The sequence below is a fragment of the Acomys russatus genome, chromosome 20 (assembly GCF_903995435.1).
Source record: "Acomys russatus chromosome 20, mAcoRus1.1, whole genome shotgun sequence".
NCBI lineage: Eukaryota > Metazoa > Chordata > Mammalia > Rodentia > Muridae > Acomys > Acomys russatus.
In genome coordinates, this window is record NC_067156.1 from 46291043 (window position 1) to 46305748 (window position 14706).

Sequence of the window (14706 nt, forward strand, 5' to 3'; positions counted from 1 at the left end):
GTCCTTCTTGTTATTTAGCTTTGCCGGGTGTAGATTGTAGCATGATTGTTTTTTATATTTGTTATCCACTTATAAGTGAGTACAGTGCAGGCTCTAAGATCATCAGTTGACAAACGGGACCTCATAAAACTGAAAAGCTTCTGCAAGGCAAGACACCATAAATAGGACAGCATGACAGCCTAGAGAATGGGAAAAGATTTTTCACCAGCTTTACCATTTGAAAGAGGGCAAATTTCCAATATACGTTAAGAATTCAATGAAATGAACATCAACAAACTAAACAATCTTTTTTAAAAATGGGTTATATCCTTCCTCTGAATGCCACCAGGCCTCCCCATCCAGGGGACATGGTCAAGTATGGGGCACCAGAATTTGTGTGAAAGTCAGACCCCACTCTCCACTCGACTATAGAGAATGTTCTGTCCATTGGCTAGATCTGGGTAGGGGTTTAAAGTTTACTCAGAGGAAGGATAGTAGGCTACCAAGAAGAGACTTGATACCCTATGAGCATATACAGGGGGAGGAGGTCCCCCTCAATCACAGTCATAGGGGAGGGTAGTAAGGGGAAAGTGGGAGGAAGAGAGGAGTGGGATAATACAAGGGATGGTATAACAACTGAGATGTAATATGAATAAATTAATAAAATATATTTTAAAATGGGTTATATATCTAAACAGAGAATTTTCAACAGAGGACCCTCAAATGGCCAAGAAGAACTTGAAGAAATGGTTTTTGTTTTGTTTTGGCTTGGTTGTTGTTGTTTGGTTTTGAGTTTGGGTTTTTTGTTTGTTTGGTTTTGCTTTTTTGTTTTATAAAAGAAGAAAAAGAGCATGAACTTGGTTGAGCAAGGAGGTGGGGAAAATCTGGGAAAGGGAAAATAATATGATCAAAATATATTAAATGAAAGAAAAATTCCAATACAACATTTTAAAATGTTCTATTAATCATTATGCTTTTTAGTACATTCAATTTTTAGACTAAAACTTTTAAACCTCCAAACAATTCAATAAAAATAAATATAACACATGGAATTAAATTTACTGTTGCCAATTCTTACTTGGAGTCTATTTTTCCATGTAAATGTTAGCAAGAAGAGTAGCAGGCAAAGAAGTGACCACGACAATTGCAGGCATGTCTAGTTTTAGCTTTTAAAAGCTTATTTAAACACAAAAGGCAGAAATCTGGGCCCTCAAAAAGCACCAAGCAACCAATAAATCTCATTTTACAAACTTCAGTTGCCACGCCTTCTCTTATTTGTTTTCCTCCACTTGTGTCTGTTGCTCTGTTCTCTATGAATACTTGATAATAAATGACACTCAAGGACAGAGTTTCTTCACAAGTCTCAAGTCCTATAACACGATGTGAAAACCTTTCTCGGATGGGGTGCTTTATACAGGCAGTGTCTGTCTGAGAGGCTTCATAGTTACCTTATAACTTTGACAGTTGGCAAAAGTAGCGAAGGTTAGCTCTAATCTGTTCCTGAGCAGAAACTGAAAGACTGGTGTCATTTATGCAGATACTCCACGCTTACTAGTTAGCTCATCAGTGAAGGGCATTAGCTTTTAGTCTTTACAATCTGAGTTCAACCCCAATGGTCTACCTGGTGGAAAGTGAAAATCAACTTCCACAGTTTATACTTTGACCTCCAAATGTAAACATGTATACTCTTTTTTTTTTTTTTCCTGGTTTTTTGAGACAGGGTTTCTCTGTGTAGCCTTGCCTATTCTGGACTCGATTTCTAGACCAGGCTGGCCTCAAACTCACAGCAATCTGCCTGCCTCTGCTTCCCAAGTGCTTGGCTTAAAGGTGTGCACCATCATGCCTGGCTAACATGTATACTCTTTACACACATGCATAAATAAATAAGTAAATAAATAAATAAATAAATACAATTTCAAATACTTCTTTAAAAAGAAATCTTATGTAAGTTGACCGCAAGCATTGACTTTTCCTTTTCCAATGGTGCCTAACAACTCTGCAGGCTTTGTAGGTGCTGGCCATCAAAATGCTTCCCAGCTCTGTTTAGCTGTCAGGGTCTCATTTCAGGCAGCCACAGCCTCCTTTGTTTTCAGTACCATATTTGGTAATGGTTTTGTGTGGTAAGAAGAGCCTATTAAAAAAATGCCAAAAACAAAGTAAATAGGACATGTCAAGATGCTGCTACTAATTTCACATGATGACTGTTACTTTAATTTCCATTTAGAAGTCTCAGAGGGCATCTAAACTCACTGAGTGTCACATAAGAGACTAGTAAACAACATCATTACACATGGAAGAAACAGAAAATTCCGGCTAAAATAACTGCAAACAAACACAAGCCAAAAGGAGACAAAAAGGGTAACATTTTTCTCACAAACTTGTTTTGGGACTTGTACAAAACATATTCCGACTATTAGTCAGCATGGCACTGTTGGTCAATGTTTTTTTTCATTTTGGATTCTTATAGGTTTACCCAATAAAATTGCACTTTATTATTTTTAATAATACATGGTGGCAGATAATGTTGTTAGCAGAAATGTTTCCTGATGTCCTTGTGTTACCTCTTGGTACTCCATTGATAATTATCCAAGATATTTTTGGGTAAATAGTTGTGATTTAAAATTTTTCAGTTCTGTAGAATCAAACAGGGACATTTGAAACTATAGATTAATTGATGGGGTCATGTCTTAATCTATCTTATGTTGCTATGATGAAATACCTGACACTGCATATTAATAAAGAAATGACCTTTATTTACAATAACAGTCACATTTCTGAAGACTGGAAATCCAAGATCGAGTGGCTTTTGCTGAAGGCCTCCTGCTGCTCCATGAATGGCCTAAGATGCCAAGGCGAAGATCCAAGTGAGACAAAAACAAAGGAAAATTGAGACCCCTGAACTTGTTTGTAACAAGTCAGTCTTGGAGTGGTCATTCCAATACAACTAGAGTGTAAAAACACGCCTGTGAGGGCTCAGCCTCTTGTCATTCACCATCCAAGGCCCACCTCAGTGAGGAAGTAGGCTTCTGCATGAGTACTGGGGAGAGCAAATCCTATTTAAACCGCACAAGGTAATGAGCATGGAAGACAGACATCTCTCCCACTCTTCATGCTTTTTGACTGCAAACTCAAGAGTGGGATTTCCAGATCATATGTAGCTCCAGTTTTACATTTCCTAGGAGCATCCACGCCCACTGTTTTGTAAAACTGTACTGACTTACACCCAAATGGATGATGTGTGCAGTGCCTTTCTTTCCACATCTTCTCCAGTAATTGTTACTGTTTGTGTACTCAGCAATGGCCCTTGTTCCTGGAGTGAGGTTATAGCTTGTGGTAGTTTTAATTTGCATTTCTCTCATTATTCGGGATTAACATTTTTCCATATGCCTGCTGATCATTTCCTTATACGTGTTCTCCTAGGGGAAAGAGAGGGGGGATCTACTGCTTAGACTGAATCAGATATTTTATTTCCTTATACGTATTGGATGTTTATTGTAGCACTATTCCCAAAACCAAACACTAGACAAATATACATACACTGAAAGCTGGGTTAAAAGCATGGCAGATATAGACAATGAAAAACTATTCTGCTACAAAAACAAAACAAAACAAAACAAAATACTAGGATGGGTTTCTGTGACTTTCACCAGGGACAGAACTGCTCGTCATCGTCCTTTGTACTATCACCTTGGAGATTCAGCAACATGACAATACTAGCCATGTTCACTGAGAAAATAAATTAAATACTAAGATCTGTTGCCACATTATTTTCAATATTTAAAATTAAAATATAATTACATTACTTCTCTCCTTTTTTCTCTTTTTAACTCCTCTCTTGTTCCTTTTTGTTTCTTTCAAAACCATGGTCTCATTTTTTATTGTCATTGCCACACAAAAATACATACATACATACATGCATGCATATATATACATATATACATATACATATAGAGAAATGCATATGCAAAAATATATAAATACAGTCTGCTCAGTCCATACAAAGTTACTTATATGTATATGATTTCAGGACTGGCCATTTCGTACTGGATAATCAATTAAGGGGCTCATCCTGGAAGAAGACTATCTCTCTGGCTCTCATTATTCCTTAATGGCCTGTAGTTCTTTGCTTAGGGTTGGGGTCATATGGGATTTTCTCCTCCCATGTTGGCATGTCTGTTGGTGTTGTCCTAGCTCAGGTCTTGTTTATGTGGTCATATTGTTCATGTAACATTGATGAAACTTTGTCTGTTCTAGGAGACACCATATCACAACAGATTTCCTGTCCTTCTGGTTCTGTATTTCCACTTTCTCTTCTTGAATGTTTCCTGAGCCTGAGATATAAGAATTGGGCTTTGGATGTAACCGTTGAGGCTGGTGGAACAAATACCTTAAACTATTACCTCCTATATTGAAAGCTTTTTTAATAGTAAGTGATTCATGTTTTGGCTAGGTAAATGTTAAAAGTAAAAAGTATCTGAGACATTTTACTGATGGAGAGCAAAGATGCCCCAAGAATGTCTGGTGTGAAGGCATTTCCATGAACTAATTTGATATAAGACTCAAGAGGAAATTAATAATTATAGCTAATTGAAATAAATGTATGTGCCCAAAAATCCCCTATATCTTAAAGAAGCCCATGGAAAAATGAAAACACAATATATATTGCTTGCTGGTTATGTGAAATGCTTTGTTAAATATTCTAAAGAGATGTGCTGCATTTATCTGTCTCTTGACAGCAAAAACTCCAAAGTAAACTTAATATTACAACCACCACTGTCTTTATTATTTTGTTTTACAGACGCTACCATACTATCAAGAACATGCTTCAGTTTCTTACCTTCTCCTGGAATCATCACTACATCTGCAGACATGCAGAAGAGCAGCCTCGAGTGCTGACGTGCCTTTTGGGGATTCTGGCTCTTCTTAGATATTGATCACATGGTTCTTGCAAGTTATGGAGTCTAGCTTCTAAGAAAGCCACAATCGTTGAAAATAAATCAAGTGATTTCTGATTGCTTATGCTTCTAGCTATCCATTATAAACACTGGCCATTATAATAAGCTAATAAGCTACTTTAGAGTTTCTAATATTGCTGACTGTTCACTTAAATATATTTATTAATGAAGAGCACTGGCTTATGTCAGACAAAAACAATATGTGAGGAGATTGTTAATTAGAAAGAGTATGCAATTTAAAAAATTAAAATTCTACCTGCTAAACCAAGGAATACTGTCAGGGAAAGAATCAGGCTGCCAGAATACCCACAGCTCTCCTTTCTCTCCCTCAGATCCAATGCCCCAGTCTCATCTGCAGCTTGAGCAGAAAACCTTCTATAGGCTCCTTTGTGTCTCTGACCCCATCTCCTACAGATTACCAATTGACAGAAAATTTCCTAGCAAGTAACACACAACTACCACGCTCTCATAAAGTCTAGCGAGGATGCAGAAGCCAAAGAACAAAGAGTTCAACAGAGACAGAAAACAGATATCATCAACTAGACATATAAGCTCCCCAATTCCAGATGCTTAGATATAAGCATAAAAACTCAGTGAATAACAACCAGGACGCTATGTCTCGAGAAGCCCAGCAACTCTATTAGAGCAGGCACTAAGAATTCCAACATAACTGAAGGACCAGAAACAGACCTTAAAACAGCCTATAGGAAGATGAGATGAATAAACCCCTTAAAGTAATCAAGGAAACATAAATAAACCTTGCAAGGAAATGAGTAATACTATTCAAGACATAAATATAAAATTACAATCAATGAAGAAAGCCCAAATAAATGAAAACAAAAAAAGGGGGGAGGGACTTCAAATAGGAACTACAAAGGCACAGTTCACCAACAGAATACAAGATAGAAGAAAGGATCTCAGGTGTTGAAGATATGGTAGAAAAATAGCTACATCTGTCAAAGAAAATGTTAAAAATAAAACCTCCTAACAGAAAGCTTCCAGCAAAATGGTGAGACTATGAAAAGATCAAATCTGAGAATGATAAGCATAGAGGAAGGAAAAGAAACCCAGATCAAAGGCCCTGAAAATATTTTCAACAAAATCATAAAAGTGAATTTTTCTAGGCTAAAATTAGAAATGCTTATAAAGGCCAAGAAGCATACAGAGCACCAAACAAACTGGACCAGAAAGGAAATTCCCCTTGCCACTTAATATTCAAATCACTAAATGTACATAACAAAGAATGAATATTAAAACCTTCAAGGGAAATAAACCAAATAGTATATAAATGTAGAGCTAGTAGAATTAAGCCTGACTTCTCAATGGAGACTCTAAAAGCCAGAATGTCCTAGACAAATGTGCTGCAGACTCTTAGAGATCACAGATGGTAAGCAAGACTACTATACCCAGCAAAACTCTCAATCACCATAGACAGAGAAAATAAGATATCCCATGATAAAACAAAATTTAAGCAATACCTATCTACAAATCTAGCATATCCTCAAATCCTCTCTTATACAGAGAAAACTAGAAGGAAAATTTTAACCTTAGAAGAATAACTACAACCATGAAAACATGCTGAAAAAAAAAAAACCCAGACCACCAAAATCAAAGGAAAAGGTGTTCTCTCTCTCTCTCTCTCTCTCTCTCTCTCTCTCTCTCTCTCTCTCTCTCTCTCTCTCTCTCTCTCTCTCTCTCTCACACACACACACACACACACACACACACACACACACACACCACTACCACCAAAATAGCAGGTATCAACAATCATCGGTCATTGATATCTCATTATATTAAGGGTGCAAAAACAAAACTTGTCCTTTTGCTGTATCCAAGAAACACACCTTAACATCAAAACTAGACATTTCCTCAGGGTAAAAGGTTGAAAAGGCTATTACAAGCAAATGGCATAAGAAACAAGAAACTTGATTTAAAAAACCAAATAACCCAATTAAAAATTTGGGTACAAATCTAAACATAAAATTAAGAAACACAAAATAGCCAAGAATGCCTTAAAGAAATGTTCAACAGCCTTAGCCATCAGGGAAATGCAAATCAAAACTACTTTGAGAGTCCATCTTATACCTGTCAGAATGGCTAAAATCAATAGTACAGTAGATAGCTCATACTGGTAAGAATGTGGAGCAAGGAGAACATTCACCTCTTGCTAGTGGGAGTACAAACACATACAGCCACTGTGGAAATCAATATGGCAGATCCTCAGAAAGTTGGGAAGCAATCTAACTCAAGATCCAGTTATATCACTCTTGAGCATACACCCAAAGGATGCTTCATCCTACCACAGGGACACTTGCTCAATCATGTTCGTTGCTCCACTGTTCATAACAGCTAGAAATTAGAAACAATCTAGATGTGTCTCAAGAGAAGAATGGATAAAGATAATGCGGGACACTCACATAATGGAGTATTGCTGTGCTCTTAAAAAATGACACTATGAAAATTGCAGGCAAGTAGATGTAGCTAGAAAGAAATCATCCTAAGTGAAATAACCCAGGCCCAGGAATATAAGTATAATGTGTATTTGCTTATATATGGATATTGGCCATTAAATAAAAATAACCAAGCCACAATCCATCAACCTAGAGATGTTAGACATAGAGGAAGGGACTTGGCAGTGGTAGGGGAGGCAGATGGATCTCCCTGGGAGACAGGAATAGAATACATTTTATGGGTTGCCTGAGCCTGGGCGGGAGGAGAACTTGAGGATCGGGAGGAAAGAGGAGTGTAGAGAAGATTGACAGAGGAAATAATGATAGGGACAGCTAGAATTGAAGGACATTTGAGGGTTGTATAGGAACCCTTCATTATAATTAATGAAGGCAATCTTAATGAAGTCTTCAAATAATAAGGAAGGTGGAACTGCAATTGGCCATCTCCTGTCAGTAAGTGAAGCTTCCAATACAAGGCTTGTCTGGGCTTCATCTGATTGAGTTGTTGGTTGAAAGAGTCCCATGTAAATCCCCCAAAAACCAGACTGTTTCCAACACAATAAGGTTACTTTGCACAAAGTGAAAGATCATTCCTGTTCCTGAAGACAACACCCACATAATTCATGTAACATGGAGAGGTCAAGCTAGTGTCTACATAGAATTTCTACCCCAATGTTCTAATATCCTCAAAGGCACTCTTCGGGCTACCAAAAGAGAAACATAAACACCAACCCAACCACAAACCTTTGACTTACAATCTGTCCTGCAAAATATGCTAGGGCAATAGTGCCATAAATTTTGTGGGAGTGACAAAGCGACATCTGATTTGGCTTAAGGATACATTTCATGATATGGAATCCATACCTGACACTGTTTGGGTATCCAAAAACCAAAGACTAGATAACCCAGAGACCTATGGTTAAGCCAAATATTAGTTGTCTTTAAAAATAACAGGAAAATGACTTCTAATAGTATTTGTTATACTTACATCAGGGCCTTTACCAGTCATTGTCAGAAAGGCTTCCTTCTGCAGCAGAGGGAAACAATTACAGGGACTGGCAGGCAGAAAATATGCAGAGACAGAGACCTTGGAACACATACCTCTAAACAAGATGTTTCTGTGAAATGTCTCCTTTCAGGGAACCCTGTGGAAGAGAAGACAAGATGAGTAGAGGAGACAGTGTAGATCAGAAGAAAGTGTAAGAACAAGGCCCCCTAGAACAAAGCAAAGCTCATCTGAGCTCACCAAGACTGAAGCAGCAATCACAGGATCTGTTTGAGGTTATCTGCATATATACCATGGCTTTTACATTAGTGCTTTTATGGGACTCCTGAATATATAAATGATTGAGTCTTAGTTCTTGAGCCTTCTTGGCTAGTTTTGTACAACTTTGATGTGATGGTTTTTGTTATGGTTTTATTTTGTTATGTTTTGATGTTATCTCTTAGAAGCCTGTCCTTTTCTGATGAGAATGAGTCTAGGGAGTGAATCTGGAAGGGAGAGGACTAGGGAGGATCTGGGAGGAAAAGAAGGAGGGGAAACTGTACTTGGATTATATTGTATACAAAAAGAATCTACATTTAAGAGTCTCATGCTCTACCGACTGAGCTAGCCGGGCGGTCCAGAATCTACATTTAATAGAAGAGAAAAATTAATATTCTCATTTATATGGGAATATATCCTATCAAAATGATATTTAAAAGAATGAGTATATAAAATCTATATGGAATTCTAGTATTTCCCAATTTAAAAATATTCAAATGGATAGAAGAATGTGTGTGAAATAAAAGAAGAAAGATTAAAAGATCTAGAGGCAAAGTGAGTTGAATGAAGTGTCCTCCATAGTCTTGGGCATTTGAACGCTTGGTCTCCAGTTGGTGGTGTTGTTCAGGAGATTTAGGAGGTATGTCTTTGTTGGAGGAAATATGTCACTGCCACTGGAGGTGGGCTTTGAGAGTTTTAAGACTTGCACTATTTCAAGTTGTCTTTCTCTGCTTTATGTTTGTGGTTTAAGGTATGAGTGCTCAGCTCATTTTTTCAGTCATCATGACTGTCTGCTGCCTTGCTTCTATACTGTGATAGTGATAGACTCTCAGAAACCTTAAAAATATAAATAAACCCTTCCTTCTATAAATTGTCTTAGTTGTGGCATTTATTACACCAATATAAAAGGGACTAATACAAGCAGGGATGGGTAAAAAGTTGGGGGAGAATAAGGAGTAGTGTCTGAATTAATCCTAACTAAGGAACTATGATAAAGTCTTATGAAAACCCATGTGTTGGTAAACTAATAACTTCTCTCTCTCATAGCTCAGTACAAAGACAAGATCTCTCGATCTCAAACACAATTCTTCTCTCTCTCCTCTCTCTCTCTCTCTCTGTGTGTGTGTGTGTGTGTGTGTGTGTGTGTGTGACAGAGAGAGAGAGAGAGAGAGAGAGAGAGAGAGAGAGAGAGAGAGAGAGAGAGAGATGAGTTTGAGCAAAATTATATTACATGAGTGGACAATGATATTTCCAAAAGACATGGTTTATTAAATTTAAATATTATTAAAATATTATTACAATGCATGGCATGGAAAACCTCCCTAAGTGTTACTGGCCAGGGGGAGGGTCCTAGAGGTCTCCAAAACATTACAAGGTATTGTCATTGCTCTTGGTTGTACACCCTAACTACCTAGTTAAGCCTTTTTTGAGGAGGACAACCTACACTTTGACCATGAAGCATAAAAAAATCAAGCTCAAACCAAACAGGAAACATCCTCCCCAATGGTTACCTTCCATAGTTACATAAGATACTATGTAAGCTGCTGAAGAAGAAGTAACACTAGCAGTCTTACTGAGTGCTGGACCCTATACATTGCACAATACTGATCAGCCAGGCAAGATATGGCCAACAGTGAGAGTGATGTGGAGTAGCTAACTGCTTTGTGATTGGATTTGAGTCCTGATCCATAGAATGGAATTGTATCCCTGGCACTATAATCCTAGATAAAAACTCATGATTGTAAAGTCATAGGTCCTAGTTTAAAACTGTTATCCAGTATTGCTATTTTTCTGAAAGTTATGCTTCCAAATTGCTTTATTAGTCAAGGGATAACCTCATGGAAAGGAATCCGAAGGCAGGGGCTGATACAGAGTCCATAAAGGGGTGCTGCTTACTGGCTTGCTCAAACTGTTTTCTTAAATTACCCAGGACTACCACCCCACATAGTGAAATTCATTGTACTTCAATGGCCAAGCCCAAATAAAAAATCATCTTATTAACTACTTTTGTATTATGGCAATGAAAATTCCCATTAGCTGTGATAAAAATTCACTTATTAACAATTCACTTTTATGAAAAGATGTTTCTTAGCACATACAACCTTTTACTCTAAGTGCTTACCAGAAAACAAAGAATGAGACTGAGAATTCAGATCAGTCCCTGTGATGAGCTACCATATCAGGAAGAGAGAACTCCAACCAAGAAGATACTCATTGTAACAGATAATACTTCCATGCTCTTAGACAGTGAGTGACCTGAGTACACAGCATCTCATTGTGGTGACTGTAGTATACTTTACTTGCTAACCAGCTCACTTAAAATGAAATGAGTGCTAAAGTAACTGAAATGATTTTATATAAATCTTATTATTGATTGTGAAGCTATTTTGATTATATTTATTTACCTATACAATATTCTAAAGTAAATACTGCATAATATTCTTCTTAGAATGAAAATTCCACACATCCATGAACACTGAAGTACATCTAAATACTAATTATGAGGCACTAAAAATATCATGAGCTAAATACTTGTAACGTAGATACACACTTTAACCATATTTCAAAGTTTACTATTCTCTAACGCAATCTTTGGTATCTTTCAGCTGCTCTTTACTTTTTTAAGCAAGTAACTCCAAAATTTTTATTTTATCATTATTTTGAAATAATTGACAATTCAAATAATATATTCTCTAATGACAATATTAGTTTTAATAGTAAAAGTATTCTTTCTACTTGTGGTAAGATATAAGAGTATCATATACTCTTCAAGATTACTCATAAACAAATTATATTTGTAAACTTCTTAAATAGACGAAAATTATTCAGTATTGAGGCTTCTCTTTTCAGACTGTATATTGCTTAGATAGAGCTCAGTTAGGTGGGGCTTCCATCACCTTTCTGAGCAAGAGGACCATGACTCACAGCAGCGATGCTCTTGATGGTTCTTTCGACCTGGTCAAACTTGTAGAGCAAGTGAGAAAACATTCTCCCTCTCTATCCCTCTGATCTCATTGAGAACTCCAAGTATGGTTATTAAATACTCAGGAAGTTAGTTATACCAGTTTTCTATTTTCAGCTACTGTGTGCTATTTAGAAAAATGGTAGGCAAAAGCTAAACAATAAATATCAATTAGATGTACATTTTTGTTCTTTAAATGAGTCCTTGAAATTGTTATGGAGAATAGGCCAATTAATTTTATTAATTCAGGCAGAACTTTGATGTCTCTGACCTTTGCCATACCTATGTAAGTTCATCAGATCTTTGTAACTTGCCTCAACTTTCCAAACTTCTTTTCCATTCTGGAAAAACTTCCAACCAATATCTGTGACATAATAATATTTAAAAATCAGCAATTAACAAGGCTAGTTATGGCATACTATTCAAGTTGGTATAGCTGACGTTATGTCACTTGTATGGCTTGGAATATAGTGCTTCATAGCACCACCTTAATAAAAGAAAATTAAATTTAAACTATATATATAATGAATTAATAATACTTATGGACATATTGTTACAATCTAGAGCTTTATACATTCCATAGTAAACCTGACAGGAACACAAAGCAGCCTTTCCATAATACATAGAGTGACTATACTGTGCTTTGGTTTGGGATGAGTGTAAGTAGTAGAGATAAAGGTCTCAATATGGCATGAGTTTATTGGAAGGTGATCAGATGCTCCTTTTATTAAATTGACTGAGTATATGGTATGTGATAGTGACTGCTCTGCTCCTGCCTCATTGATCCTATATCTAAGTTCACAGAACTAAGGGCAGAAATAGACACAGTAAGGACAGATATGGCATGTACACATAGCTGATTGTCTGCTAGGGAAACCCCAAGATTTCTAAGTCCATTCTATCTCATTCGGGAACCCACTAGTCATTTGTAGAAATCTCAGAGAAACAATTAGAATTACTAGCCAGTTGTCAGAAACAGCTGACAGTTATAATTGCTCATTTCTTACAAATTTATCTCTGGTGTCTATAACGTTCCTATCTGGTCCTCAGATGAGCAGGCTGATGGCTATTTGTGGAGACAAATTCTGGTAATACAAGCTTCACCCTTGTGAACTGGCCTCAAATCTAGTGTCGGCCAGCTGAAAGAGGCTGCTTGCAATTCGGATGTCCTTTCAGACACAGCCAGCAAGGTTGCAGACACGTGCTGGGCCTGCATTCAGCCACAGCTATTTGTCTATTACTCAGCTCCTTTTATCTCAGGGCCTGGTAATTTATATCCATCTCCTCTATTACATTTCACGGTGCAACAATGAAACCAAGTGTTTAAAGTTGCAACAAGTAACACCTAGAAAAAACTAACATAGAAATCAGTCACATGACTGTGGATCCTCAACAGGAAGAGACCTTAAGTTGTCCCTGGTGGAGGTAGGGATTATTTAATTGGGAGAAAAGGCAGTCATGGTTACAAGGGTCATAAGATTAGAAGAGCACGCAGTCCAACTAGTGGACATCAGGAAAGATAGTCTTTTTTTAACATTAAAATGCTAGGATGTTTTACTCTGATGCTTGAGACTGGCTTACTTGGTAGGATTTCTGGTATCGAGCACGGGCACCAGGACCTCCTAATTTTTTGGATTCACAGCGATGGGGGTATGATCAAGAAGGGTCTGAACGTACTGGATGGGGATGCCTTTGATCTCCTTCTTAGAGGTATTATCACATACTTTTGGTAATAAGCCACCAGGGCTTTGGAGACGGACTGGCAGCTGGCATAGATTTGGGCCACATGACCACCACCCTTCACAGGGATCCAGAGAGCCACACCAGCAGCAAGTCGCTCCTTGCCCAGAGGCAGAATGGGCTCCAGTAACTTGTACTGCAGCGTGTGGGGCTTCGTCATCTCCAGGGAACGTCTGTTCACCTTGATGAGCCCATTTTCCCACGTGTAGTGTGCCACAGCTGTGGCTGTCTTCTTGTACCCAAAGATCTGCATGGACTGCAGCAGACCCTCCTCGGACAGCACAGCTGAGAGTTTGCAAAGATTCTCTGGGCCACTAGAATAACAATATTCTGAGTTTTGGTGATGCCCTGGCAGTAGCAATGAGGCCAAAAGCAAGCTAATAGATTGGTGCCCGGGGGTAGAACAGTGCCAAGAGAGTGGACATTGAAGTTAGATCTTTCACACCCGTTTAAGCAAGAAGCTGGAAGGAGACTCACCCCAGGTACACAGAGCACAGCAGTCCCTTTCTGAGCCCCAGATCCCCTTTTTGTTGTCCTAACACTACAACAGATATTCCTAGTTTTCTCGTTTCTTGCTTCTGGGCCTTTTCCTGAAGGTGCTTCCTTTAATTAGAACACTTTGCAGAAATCATGACAGACTTAGAAAACATAGGGCTCTCCAACAACTGCTCTTAAGTGTCAGCCAGCAAGAAAGCGGTCCGTCTGGCTTTCTACACATTCATGTGGGACTTTCTACAATCGCTGGGTTTTACATTCCCACTAGAGGCCATTTTTATATTTAGTCCAGGCCTGGTGCAAAGAAGTATCAGGAAGGTGTTTCTTCCTTAACACCTGTGGGTCAAAGAGATTCCCGATGGGTGGGGTCAGCCTCTGCTGACAACTACCCTCCTTTAAGCCAAAAGAAGGCATGTGGGGCAGCTTCCAGATCTACTTTGTCTCCTCCTCCTTCACGTCTTCACTGAAGTGGGTATGGGCACCTTCATCTTCTCCTTCATCGTTAGTTACCATGATAGAAAGGGGATTATGTTACGGCTATTCGTTCTTACTGTTTTGACTTAATACCTTGTGACCTTAGTGGATTCCCATTTTTAGCTTGTCTCTTCGTAAAATCTACCTGATCAAAATAGCCTCAAGAGCAAATGTTTCCTTTGACTCCCCCCCCCCCCTCAACTTTATAAACCATAAGCAAGCATAATAAACACTCTGAGTGAATAATTTACCACATGTTCCTATAATATAGGGAATATAAAATACTCACTTTACCTAGCCTGGTTGCCCCACAGCAGCTGGGAAATAAAAACAAAAGTAGGAGTGCCCAGGGTTCAATGGGGGCAGACAGAAAATCGGGACACA

The 14706-nt window shown here is 38.1% G+C and overlaps 1 pseudogene; it reads right to left on the minus strand.

Annotated features, from left to right (window-relative positions):
- Positions 1-13167: 13167 nt before the first annotated feature.
- LOC127204269 (40S ribosomal protein S16-like) lies at positions 13168-14361 on the minus strand (annotated as a pseudogene).
- Between the last annotated feature and the right edge of the window lie 345 nt (positions 14362-14706).